At 45.6% G+C, this 11,714-nt stretch overlaps 1 protein-coding gene across 3 annotated transcripts in view; it reads right to left on the reverse strand.

Moving 5' to 3' along the window:
• SMPX (small muscle protein X-linked) overlaps positions 1-9,141 on the reverse strand; it is a 60,506-nt gene extending 51,365 nt beyond the window's left edge. The window contains exon 1 of one of the 3 annotated variants that reach the window (XM_032330651.1): positions 9,037-9,141. The gene's annotated coding sequence lies outside the window, so the exon portion shown is untranslated. Of the gene's footprint in view, positions 1-2,440; positions 2,662-9,036 lie in introns of those variants that run through there. The other 2 variants (XM_032330649.1, XM_032330650.1) reach the window with 2 other exon arrangements.
• Positions 9,142-11,714: the final 2,573 nt, after the last annotated feature.

The raw sequence follows: 11,714 nt of genomic DNA on the forward strand, positions 1-11,714 counted from the left end.
AATGAGGTTTTTTCTTTAAGTTTCACCTGCATGTTTTGGTAATAGACATAAATAGCCTCCATCTAGAAGGGTCTATGTAGAATTATTTTTGCTTTGGTTAAAAAGTTAAAAAGCGGGGCGCCTGGGTGGCTCAGTGGTTTGGGCTGCTGCCTTTGGCTCAGGTCATGATCTCAGGGTCCTGGGATCGAGCCCCGCATTGGGCTCTCTGCTCCGCAGGAAGCCTGCTTCCCTCTCTCTTTCTCTCTCTCTATCTCTGCCTGCCTCTCTGCCTACTTGTGATCTCTGTCTGTCAAATAAATAAAATCTTTAAAAAAAAAAAAGTTAAAAAGCCACAACAAACTGAACAATTAGGAATGCATTTTTCTCTATGATATGTTTCAAATACATTTCTATCTTTCCCACAGTGTCAAAGAGTCAATGAAGGCATTTTAATTTTCGGATCTCATATACACAGTTCGATATCAAAAGGAAAAGCTTAGTAGTTTAATTTTTAATGTTTCTATTCCTCAAAAGCTATTAGAAGCCATGCAAAGCAATAATTCTCACAGGACTTTAAACATCTCAGCATATAGTTTTCTCTGTGCGTATACAACTACGGTTTAAACAATATCACTTGGGAACTTAACAAAAAGTTACTGTACATCTATTTGAAACATAGGAAGTAGGAAACTTCTTTTGTTATTACAATAACATGTTGAAAGGTAAAAAAAAAATCAGGCAATGAATAATTGTGTTATTTATTTTGCATTTTTTTTCTTAATTAGGCTGATTTTGTTTTTTTCCACTAAACTACTGGATCACTTTGGTTTTCTGTGGACCTCTGAGCCTAAAAGATAGATAGACCTTGGGCCTCATCTCCTGTATAGCCTCGGTATATCTCATTTGCATATAAATTCCTTCTGAACATATATGTCAGTCTTCAATAGAGACATCTTTAGAAAGTTGGTCAGATCCCAGCTCTCATTCCTTGCAAACAGGCTATATAACATTTGTGTAAATCCGTCCTGCAGCCGTTCCTGCTGTCCTCATTATTCGCAGAGAAATCAGGGCAAAGCACACTGATGAATAAAAATAGACAGCGTTCCCTGGCTGTTTCCCTGGCCCTGCATTCACCTCCGTTAGGGATGTGGTGTAGAATGCACCTGCCTTCTTTATCAGCATGCATCGTCCCGCGACCAAAAAAGACAGCTATGTCTTAGATGCACAACTCTACTCACAGCTGACCACAGCTTTTCATCCGAAGAGGTACCCTTTAAAGTACTCTATTACTGTGTTTCCTGGTTCTAGCTAAAATTTGGAAACGTGGAAACTTTGACAAGACGTGTATTGACTTTTACAAAGCCTATACTATAATGGAAATGCTTGCCAGCTTAGCACAGTGGTGTTGGGTTTTCCTGGAAGATCGGCAAGTCAGTGGGGAACTTTAATGGGGGCTGTATGCTGAGTCATAGACAATATATCTCTGCTGCTTTTTTGATTGGGCAGCACCTAATATCTGACTTCTAAATAGCACTCACTCCCTTACTAAAAATTTGTCAACATTTCTATCACTAATTTAATAAGGGAGTCAGAGTAAAACAAATCAATATTTGGAGAGAAGGGGCTTTGTTTGTTCTTTTTAAAGGTCTATTAAATGGCTAGAGCTCCGTTTCAAAGGGAATTATCTTCTGTCCTGCAGCTAAAAATAATTCCTGAGAAGGGTGTAGAAAGACATTCAGCTGTCTGAACTGACTAACTCCTTATTCACTTTGCCTGAAATACACTGAGAGGCAAGAGGCACTGATCATCACCGGGTCTCAGAACCTGGTGCCCTCATGGGGAGAGACAAGTGCTGCCCTCCACCCTACTGGGTACCTGGAACACCACGATCAAAGCACCAAAGCGGGGCTTTGGAAAAGATGGTTTTGTAATGTTAATCGATCTGTACAGTTGATAGAACTTTATCTCTGAGGTCAAGCCTGGCGCTGAGGGAAAGGGGAAAAGCATTTTCAACTTGTACTGGGTGACGACTGACAATAATTTGCATTTAGGTAAATCAGAGAGCTAGCGCGATAGCTTTCCTCTGCTGCAAATCCTCCTGATTATTCCTAGGCTACCAGCACGAATCCATCGGTAGCTGACTGACTGTAACCCTGGCCAGGAGAATGAAAATGACATAACGTTCAGGGTCACAGTCACCCTATGTGGATTGTGGAAAGTTTCTTAATGTCACAATCAACGAAAACTACTTTTAGTTCAGTCTTCTGTCAGATAGCTCCCCCCGCATACACACACAATTTCTAAAACAGAATCAGCAACACCACCAACGAATAGTGAATTTACAAGGAAGCTACAGCCACTAGTTACAAGCCTACAAAGTTATAAGTAGTCACTTCAAGTGAGGCATCAAGGAAATTTCCTTCAGAAAGCCCAGCTGCCCGAGCTGGGTCCTCCTGCTTACCTGCTCTATGTATTTGTTTACTGCCTGAGGAAAGTCCCGGCAGCCAGATGCGAGAATACAGGGCTCCTCAGAAGGTGGAACGGACGCCCGGTGTCCTCTGAGCCGTGATCTCAATTCCGATGCTTTGCATGTGGCGGAAATAGCTCAAGTGCTCAGTGCCTCACTCAGTACTGAGAGCTGCTCCCCGCTCGGGGCTGGAGGGAAACTCGGTTTAAGGCTAAGTGTTAAAGAGAATTCCTGTCATAGCTCACAGTTGTTCTTCCTAAATATAGAGTTTGATACAAGCCATATACTGGCTGCCTCCGAAAGGCTTGACCGTGCTGAGAGCAGGGCTCAAATGTCAGCCGGAAGGTGGCTACGGAATCTTCCAGAAGATGCTGGCTGCACTTTCTCACATGTTCTGAGGGGGCACAGTGAAGTTTGAAAAGTAGGAAAAGTTTCTATCTTTAGCATTATTACCTGGAGGCCAGACCACGAGGAGCATAAGATAAAAATTAGAGAGAAGCAACGTGGCTCCGAGCTTCTTAGCAGGGACACCGACATCAAGCACTTTTTGAGTCCTAGCTCGGTCACTTAGGAGCTGTTAAAATTTTTCTTGATCAGCATTCGATACATGCTCACCAAATGATGACGATTATAATATTATGTGCAACTATAAGGTATCACCCTTTTTGTAGGTCATAGATGGTCTCAGATCATTCCACTCAAATGTGGTTCCAGGGATGAGTCCTTGCTATCTCTGTGTTGCCTCTACTGGTGACAAGGATATGGACCACAGAGCACAGGAGACAATAGCACAAAACCAAACAAAGAGGAAATACCTATTTTAACTACGCCAGGGGCGAGGACCACGTATGAGGCAGAACACTTTTTAAACAGAACACTACCAAATCCTAAGGCACATGCTCATTATCTTTGTTCTGGTTTGGTTTTGGGGTTTTGGCTCTTGAGGACGGTTGGGTAGGTTTTTTTTCTTTTTCCGGTGCTCATCATTTTTAACAATGCTTTTATTAATCAACTAATTTACTTTGCCTCCTCGGTCTCTGAAACTATCTTTACATAGAAGCTCCCTTCAGTAGAAGGTCCAGAGTGAGCACACTTACAGTCCACCCACTGGATGAAGGTGACTCCATGTCTGAGCCCCTCACAGTGTGGTCAGCCACTGAACCACCACCAGCAACCGTCTCCTTTCCCTGTCCTCTCGTCCTGTGAGGAAAAGTACTTCCGGTTCCTATGAGCCTCTGAAGTCATGTTTCTGTTCCCTGCAGCTGAATGCGTTCCAAATGGAAGCAACCAGCTTATTTTCAGGTTGGTGAAAAGAAAACCAACTTTCTGTAATCAGGAGCTCAGCAGATAATTGTGGTTCATCTCAGTTTGCATCTCATCACTCCATTCTATTCATGCTGCTTAAAAGAATCTTTAAAGCTCGTGGGGCACCTGGGTGGCACAGTCAGTTGAGTGTCTGAGTCTCAGTTTTGGTTTAGGTCATGACCTGAGGGTCATGAGATCGAGCCCTGCATCCACCTCCACGCTGAGCACGGTCTGCTTGATATTCCCTCTCCCTCTGCCTCTCCGACTCGTACCCTCTCTCCCTCTCTCTCTCTCTAAAATAGATAAATAAATCTTTTTTTTTCAAGAAAATAATCTTTAAAGTTCAGACATCATGTTTAGAGATGATCTGGCACCAAAAGTGAGTTATTTTTCACTGGAGAAGAGAAAGAATATAGTGAGCACCTTCCTGTTTCCCCAGCTGTTTGGCTAGTCTTATGTGTAGACAGTAGGTGGCATCACTCCACGGAAAGACAACAATGAGCCATCCTCAACTCCTTGCCCTGCAGTCAGTGCATAAATTCTGTCACAGTCCTTCTGCCTTGCATGACTCATCAGTAGCCAGTGGTGTCATATATGTCAAGGAAAGCGCAATGCCTTGGACTAGGGACTGGCCCGACGTGGGTGTGGCTGCCTCTGGCGAAAGAACTGAGGTGAGGGGCATTATCGGACTCCTTTGGTCCTAAGTGACAGAAATGCAGAGAGAACTAGCTAAGGCCAAGAGGAGGTGTGGCAGACGCTGTTGATGTCTCTGTCAATATCACCTCTACCCGCCTGAGTTCTCCTGCAGCTGTAGACCGGTCCCAGGACACTGTCACACCTCAAAAGCCTGAGTCTCTGCCTCTTTGCACTGGGGTGCTCCCCATCTCCAAGACAGGTTGTCTGGGTGTGCTGCAGGCATGACCCAGAAGTACCAGGAAGCAGACACCCTAGGGACAAAGCTCAAGCAATGGGGATGGTGGTCAGTGGCCCTGCCTCCCGTCCTCTGGTGGGCTGATTCCCCAGTGTGGTCTACAGCTTTCCAGAGGTCCCCACAAAATTGAGCCCCAGTGGCTCACAGCAGGAACCTGCTCACTGATACACCCTTTTGGCTTTCTCTTTTCCCTTTCTCACAGCCCCCACTACCTCACTTATGTTCTCTGGGATTATCACCCAAATCCACTGCCCGCAACCAAGACCTTGTCTCCATGTCTGGCTTCGAGACAGTGCAACCAAGACGAAGAGGTTCTCTGGAAAAGTTTCATACTGTGGCAGGAGTGGAGGTGACTCTTGGAAGTAACCAGAACTGAGAACTCAGACCTCCCTAGAGAGTGCCACATCTATTTCTCCAACTCCAGTTTTTAAAACCCCAGGGTTCTGATGGCCCCCAGCCTGAGTCAATCACCTAATTCCTGGTTAAGGGCAAGGTCACCTAGCATAGAGGAGGCTTCTGGGGTTCACACATCTGTGGAGGAGGTTCTTTCCAGAAAGGGGAGCAACTGTGAGCTGAACAACCCCCTACCTGGGGTCTCTCAGAAGCACCAAGAAGCCACATACTTGTCCTTGACCTCCTGCCACAGCCCCTTGCCATCTCTACTCCTGTTATCACTTCATCAGTTTAAGGCCCCGACATGGCCCTGGCATAACAGAAGAAGCCCCAGGCACACACCAGCACGTAACTGGGTTGGTGAGTGACAGTTAACTGGGACAGAGGGGATGGGCATAAGTGAGTCCATTTCTCACCGGGAGGAACAACTGGAAGGAGAGGGACACTTAAACTTTAAGTGTGGGAAACAGTGCTGGGCACTGAGCAGTGTTTAAGTGTGGGAAACAGTGCTGGGCACTGAGCAGTGTTTAAGTATGGGAAACAGTGCTGGGCACTGAGCAGTGTTTAAGTATGGGAAACAGTGCTGGGCACTGAGCAGTGTTTAAGTGTGGGAAACAGTGCTGGGCACTGAGCAGTGTTTAAGTGTGGGAAACAGTGCTGGGCACTGAGCAGTGTTTAAGTATGGGAAACAGTGCTGGGCACTGAGCAGTGTTTAAGTATGGGAAACAGTGCTGGGCACTGAGCAGTGTTTAAGTATGGGAAACAGTGCTGGGCACTGAGCAGACAGCTTGAGACCTTTAGGAATATTTCAGTGGAGGTCACCGAAGAGGGGCAGTGTGAGGGATTGTTAGCAAAACCAGAATTCACCTAAGTCATTCCTGCCTGCATGCCTTGATCCCTCATCCACTACAGTCCAGCAGCCGGAGAATCCCTAACGCCTTATGTCCATAGAGCCTTTGCTGAGTTGCAAGCACTTTCATTTGTATTACTATTATTGAGTCCTCCCAACAACTCACGGGTTAAGTGATAGTATATAGTATTCCAATTGTATAGGTCAGTAAGTCAAGGCTCAGAGTGTTAAAGCAGAGCCAGTTACCCCCAGGTTTCAACTCTCATACTTAGTGCTCTCTCCTGTTATACGACAATGACTTCAAGGAAACACATTCACAGGCACAGCCTCACGTTAGCACTATACACACCGTATCAGGGTGCACTGGCGGCAAGTAATGGAATACCTGAGTAGCACTGATTCAATCAGTGAAGGCGTTTAGTCATCTCACAAGCCTAGAAACCTGAAGGGAGGTAGTTCCAGATGGGTTCAAAAATTTTATGAAGTCAGAAAGCCCCAGGCAATTTCTAGTTCTTTCCTCTGCCACTCTCATCAAGTTAGTTTTTCATCCTCATGCTTCTTACCTCCTGTTCCCAAGGTAGCTGCCCCAGCTCCAAGAGTCAGGATCTTGCACTAGCAACCAAATGAGAAGGAAGAGCAGGGATGGTGGGGAAAAGGGCTTTCCTCCGCTCAGGGAAGAAACGCTCCCAGAAACCCCAGCAGACTCCCCCTTACATTTTGTTAGCTGGAACTACATCTCATGGTTGCAAAGGAGAAATGAGAAAAATCTTCATTTTATAAATGACAAAATACCTTGAAAAGGGTAAAGTCACATGACTAAGAAGTGTCCGTGAGGAAACCCTAACCTAGGTCTTCAGGCTCCGAATTCCAGAGGTTTCTGCGTATTCCTCTATGCGCAAGCCAACGGAAAAAACCAGGCTGCCAAAAAAAAAAAAAAAAAGAAAGAAAGAAAAGAAAAAAAAAGCCAAACTCATTCCTTTGCCCCATCCCTAAATGCCCTCCTGGACTCTTATCATGTGCCCCAAACTACAGTCTTCTTGTGGGGTCCTCCTTGCTCAGTTCTACTCTATCATAGGTCTGCCTACATTTTGGGCAAAGTGTAAAATAAATCACATTGTGGGAAATTTTAAATGAATTAATAGATACCAATCTATACCATTATGTGTAAAGACATAACACCCCCAAAACTTTATTGGCTCACAGAGATAAGATAATTAACAAATGAAGAAATGATTAACTAGGAAGAAAGAATTAGGAAAAAGAAACTAGCTATGATCTATGAAAACACTTCATTTTGTAATAATGTTTACCTCTATGTTGAGTTTTAATGTTTGACACCATTAACTGTGAACAAATCAATGCTTGTTTTTCAAGCAGGTGACAAGGCTTGTCCCCTGGAGTGCATACCATGTGATGACTTCCTTCCTTCTGTGATTTCTTGAGCCAAACCACTTCTCTCCTTAACCCTGGTGCCCCCTGGTGAGGAAGCAGCCATGTTTGTTTATGACTCCTTCCTTGGAATTTACCTTACTTCATGAGTAGCCACAGAGAGGAAAAACCATTTTTCCAAAAAAAAAAAGCAATGTGCAGAGTTATAACTCTCCCCACATGAAAACCTCTTTTACAGGGCACCTGGGTAACTCATTCGGTTGAATGCCCAACTCCTGATTTCAACTCAAAAAAAGTTGTGACCTCAGGGTCCTGCGATCGAGCTCCACTTCGGGCTCCCAGCTTATGGGGAGTCTGCTTCTCTTTCTCTCTCTTTCTCTTCCTGCCCCTCTGACCCTCCTCCTGCATGTGCATGCTCTCTGTCTTTCTCTCTCTCTCTCTCTCTCTTCATCTCAAATAAATAAATAAATAATTTAAAAAAAAAAAACTTTTACATAATTATGCAGAACAGTTTAGAATCTCCTTGTCTGCAAACTTTTCATTTCAAAAAGGGAACTTTTTTCCACCTTTTTATAGCTCAACAGCTTTTCCCCAAAAGTATTTTCCTTCCAGAAATAAAAGAGCTGTCTAGCCTCAGAAGTGAAATTCAGAACTCCATCTCCAAAACCATGGCGTTGGCTTCTCTGTCCTCAGAGGAAACTGCTGGCATTCACCTCTCAGTCACTCCCAGCTGGGAGTGGAGATTCCATTCTTTTATTCACATATTCATTTATCATTTATTTTATTAAGTGCTTACTGTGATTCAGGCACTGTGCTAGATACTGAGGGTTTAAAAATAAGTAAATAGTTCTGTGTTCTAGGAGCCTGTTCGTCATGGTCTGGTGGAGGAGAGAGGTAAATAGCGTGGTTGTTAGATTTACATGCTATCTTCAAACTGTTGTAGGAATTCACAGGAAGACTGCCCCTAACTCTCCCATGGTGCTGAAGGCTTCACAGAAAAGTACCTGTTTACATTCGATGTCCTGAGCATCTACTAAAAGCCAACACTGTTCTGTCCCACCCACCCCTCACCATCAGTTGGGTGAAAAGAGTGACTAAGCCTATGTTTCTGCCCTCAGAGCTTATAGTGGGGAAAAAAGAGGATACAGACAAATCTAAGTAAACGACTAAACAAGAGAACTGTAAATCCTATGAAGTGATATAAAGACAAACAGACAAAAGGCTGAGGAAGAGGATAAGCTGGGGTAGGTGTGGCAGGAGCAACATCTCTCCAAGAAGAAGTGAGATTGATGGGGCGAGAAAAGAATACTTCAGGCAGAGGGGACTGCATAGGCAAAGGCCCTGGGGTAGGAAAGTATGTTCTCAGGACTCAAAGGAAAACAATGCAGCCCAAAGATAGAGAAGAACAGCATGAGACAAGGTGAGAGAGATGAGCAGAGGCTAGCAGGGCCTTCGGAGGCCCTTTTGACAAGAGATGCTAATTTTCTTCTAAGTATGGTAGGAATCCTTAGAAGGTTTTAAGCAGTGGAATAGTTTGATCTCAGCTTTGATGAGCTCACTCCCACTGCCATGTGGAAACAGGACCTACTAGAACAAGCAGGGAAGAAGGGAGAACCATTAAAACGCTAGAGATGATGGTGCCCCAAATAAAGGCGTTGGCAGTGAAGAGAAAGACAAGAAGAGAGATCCAAAGTGTATTTTAGTAATAAAGTCAAAAGTAACCTTGCTGGAATGCCTGCGTGGCTCGGTCGGTTAAGTGTCTGACTCTTGGTTTCAGCTCAGGTTGTGATCTCAGGGTCCTGGGATCCAGCCGCACGTCCGTCCACTGTCTCTGAGCTCAGCGAGAGTCTGCTTGTCTCCGTCTCTTCCTCTGCCCCTCACGCTCAAAAAAAAAAAAAAAAAAAAAAAAGTAACCTTGCTAACTGATTAGAAACTTGGTGCTCTGGGGGAGGAGTGAAGGAATGAATCAGAAAGCCAGGGCTGACCTCGGAGGGAAACGTTTCCACAGACGGTGGGGGGTGGTTCAAAAACCAGGTCGCTGCAGGCTGTGGTGCAAATGAAGAGTGGAGGCTGCACGTGGACTCGGCTCCTCGAGCCCCGTGACTAAGAACAGAGAGGAAGGAGAGCGGTTGGGTTTGGAGATTTCCAATATGGAGGGATTTCGGGGGGCTGTATCTTGGAACAGTCTGAACACGATTCCACCCCGTTTAGAAGCCGTCGTGATCAGGATGATAAAAGTCAGAAGGAGGTCACTGAGGGGAGGGGAGGCAGGAACACAGAGTCTTTCCTCGGAGAAGGAGCTAAGCTGATCCCAAAAGGGTCGTAAGAGGGTCTCTGGGGCTGGCGAGGAGGAAGGGCGAAAACAGAGGCCACCTGACAGCCTGCCTCACCTTTCTAAGGGTCTAGGAAAAGAAATCAGTCATAGAGAGCGGGGAAGAGCTGGGAGTACCACCCAGCAGGGCTGAGGGTCCACGTGAGGCTGGGAGACTGGCCGCCTGGGGGAGGGCTACTCTGTCAACGTGGTGACTGCTTTGCGGGGCTGTTAGTTCTGAAGGACATGCGTCTTCAGCTGGGCTCCTCCAGAAGCGGATCTTGAAATGAGGATTTGTATATAAGTGATTAATTAAAATGTTTCCAGGAAAAACTAGGGGAACAAAGATGGGCTCTCAAGTCCCAAAGAAGCTATCTCCCTTTTGATCCTGCAAGACAGCTCTGGAGTGTGAGAACTTACATCATGGAGTCCTACCCCAGGCAAGGAGGCGGAGCTGTCATACTCCTGCACCTCTCTGTCATAAGTCCAGGGCTGCTGGGGGGGGGGGGGGGGGTACAAGTTCCCAGGGCTTTTGGCTCTCCTTCAGCTGGAAAGGCATGCTCCAGAGGCCCTAGGGCAGGCATCCAAAGGAGCACTAAGGTGTTAGAAACGAAGGCCCAGTGAAGCCAGGAGCAGAGCTCCGTCCCTGTCTGCACAACGCAGCTGTCCTTTATGGCACTTAGGCCTCAGCAAAGGCCTTCTGAACTACACTGGCACCTTGTTTCTCAAAAGCCTAGTTCATTTGAAACAATCTTCCAAGGTTACATTGTTTCAGTGTTGAGCACTTCTGTTTCTTATTAGTCATTTTCTAATGAGTGTTGAAAGGGACTATTTTCACAGAGTTTAGACAGCCTGTACGTGTATTTAGAGTTACATTTTCCTTCATGGTCACATGAGATCGCTATAATCTGGCTCTTTTTCAAAAATGGGTAACTCTAGTCCCTTTGGTGACACATGGTAGATGGGGAAGGGTCCTCCTCCAGGGTCTGAAGCAGTAACAGGAGCCACCTGACACACGCATCGATGATCTGGAATGTGGCCAAAAGTTCACTGCAGCCCATGTGCTCTTGAACAAAATTTGTACCCAACTGGAATTCTACCCAAGGTCAGGATCTGTACAACTGGAGAGAGTCACAATTGCACCGTACACTGTGCAGGGCAGCTTCCCAGCTCTCCTTTCCTTCCTGCCCTGAAAAGTTGGGGTTTTTTCTCTAACCTAGACTTTTTTTTAAAGATTTTTATTTATTTATTTATTTATTTGAGAGAGAGAGAGAGAGAGAGAGAGAGAGAGAACAGAGCAAGAAAGAGCACACAAGTGGGGGAGGGGCAGGAGCAGAGGGAGAGGGAGGGAGAGAGGGAGAGGGAGAAGCAGGCTCCCTGCTGATCAGGAAGCCCAACTAGGAGCTCATTCACAGGACCCAGGATCATGACCTGAGCTGAAGGCAGACACTTAACCAACTGAGCCACACACATGTCCCTAGCTTAGATCTTTGAACATAAATTAGACAATATACTTGTAAACAACTGGGTACTCCTAGAGAGAAAGGAGTAAACCCCCGACTTACAGCGTGTTGCTAAGGCAGTGCTGTGAATTCAGCACACTGTCTTCTCTTCCTGGCACATAGGACACTAGATTTTCCAGGCTCCCTCAACTGGCTCAGGCCACGTGACTGAGTTCTGACCAATAGGATGTGGGCCCAGTTTCTATAAGCCATGCACCAGTACCCACTTGTAGATTGTTACCAGTTTGCAATGACCTAATACAGAAGCTTTTAAGTAAGTTATTAGGGACTTTTATGGCCATTTGACATTACTACTAAATGCAATCAGTGTTTCCTTTTCCTAGTAATTCATTTTTGTTGTATTTTTATAAAACTATTGGTGTGTTATTGATTAGAAAATTTCATCCTGATGGGGCGCCTGGGTGGCTCAGTCAGCTAAGTGGCCGACTCTTGATTTCAGCTCAGGTCATGATCTCGGGGTCCTGGGATAGAGCCTTGAGTTGGGCTTTGCACTAAGTGGGGAGTCTGCTTGAATATTCTCTTTCTCCTTCTCCCTCTGCCCCTCCCCCCACTCACACTTGGTCTCT

Source organism: Mustela erminea, chromosome X (assembly GCF_009829155.1).
Source record: "Mustela erminea isolate mMusErm1 chromosome X, mMusErm1.Pri, whole genome shotgun sequence".
NCBI classification, from domain to species: domain Eukaryota; kingdom Metazoa; phylum Chordata; class Mammalia; order Carnivora; family Mustelidae; genus Mustela; species Mustela erminea.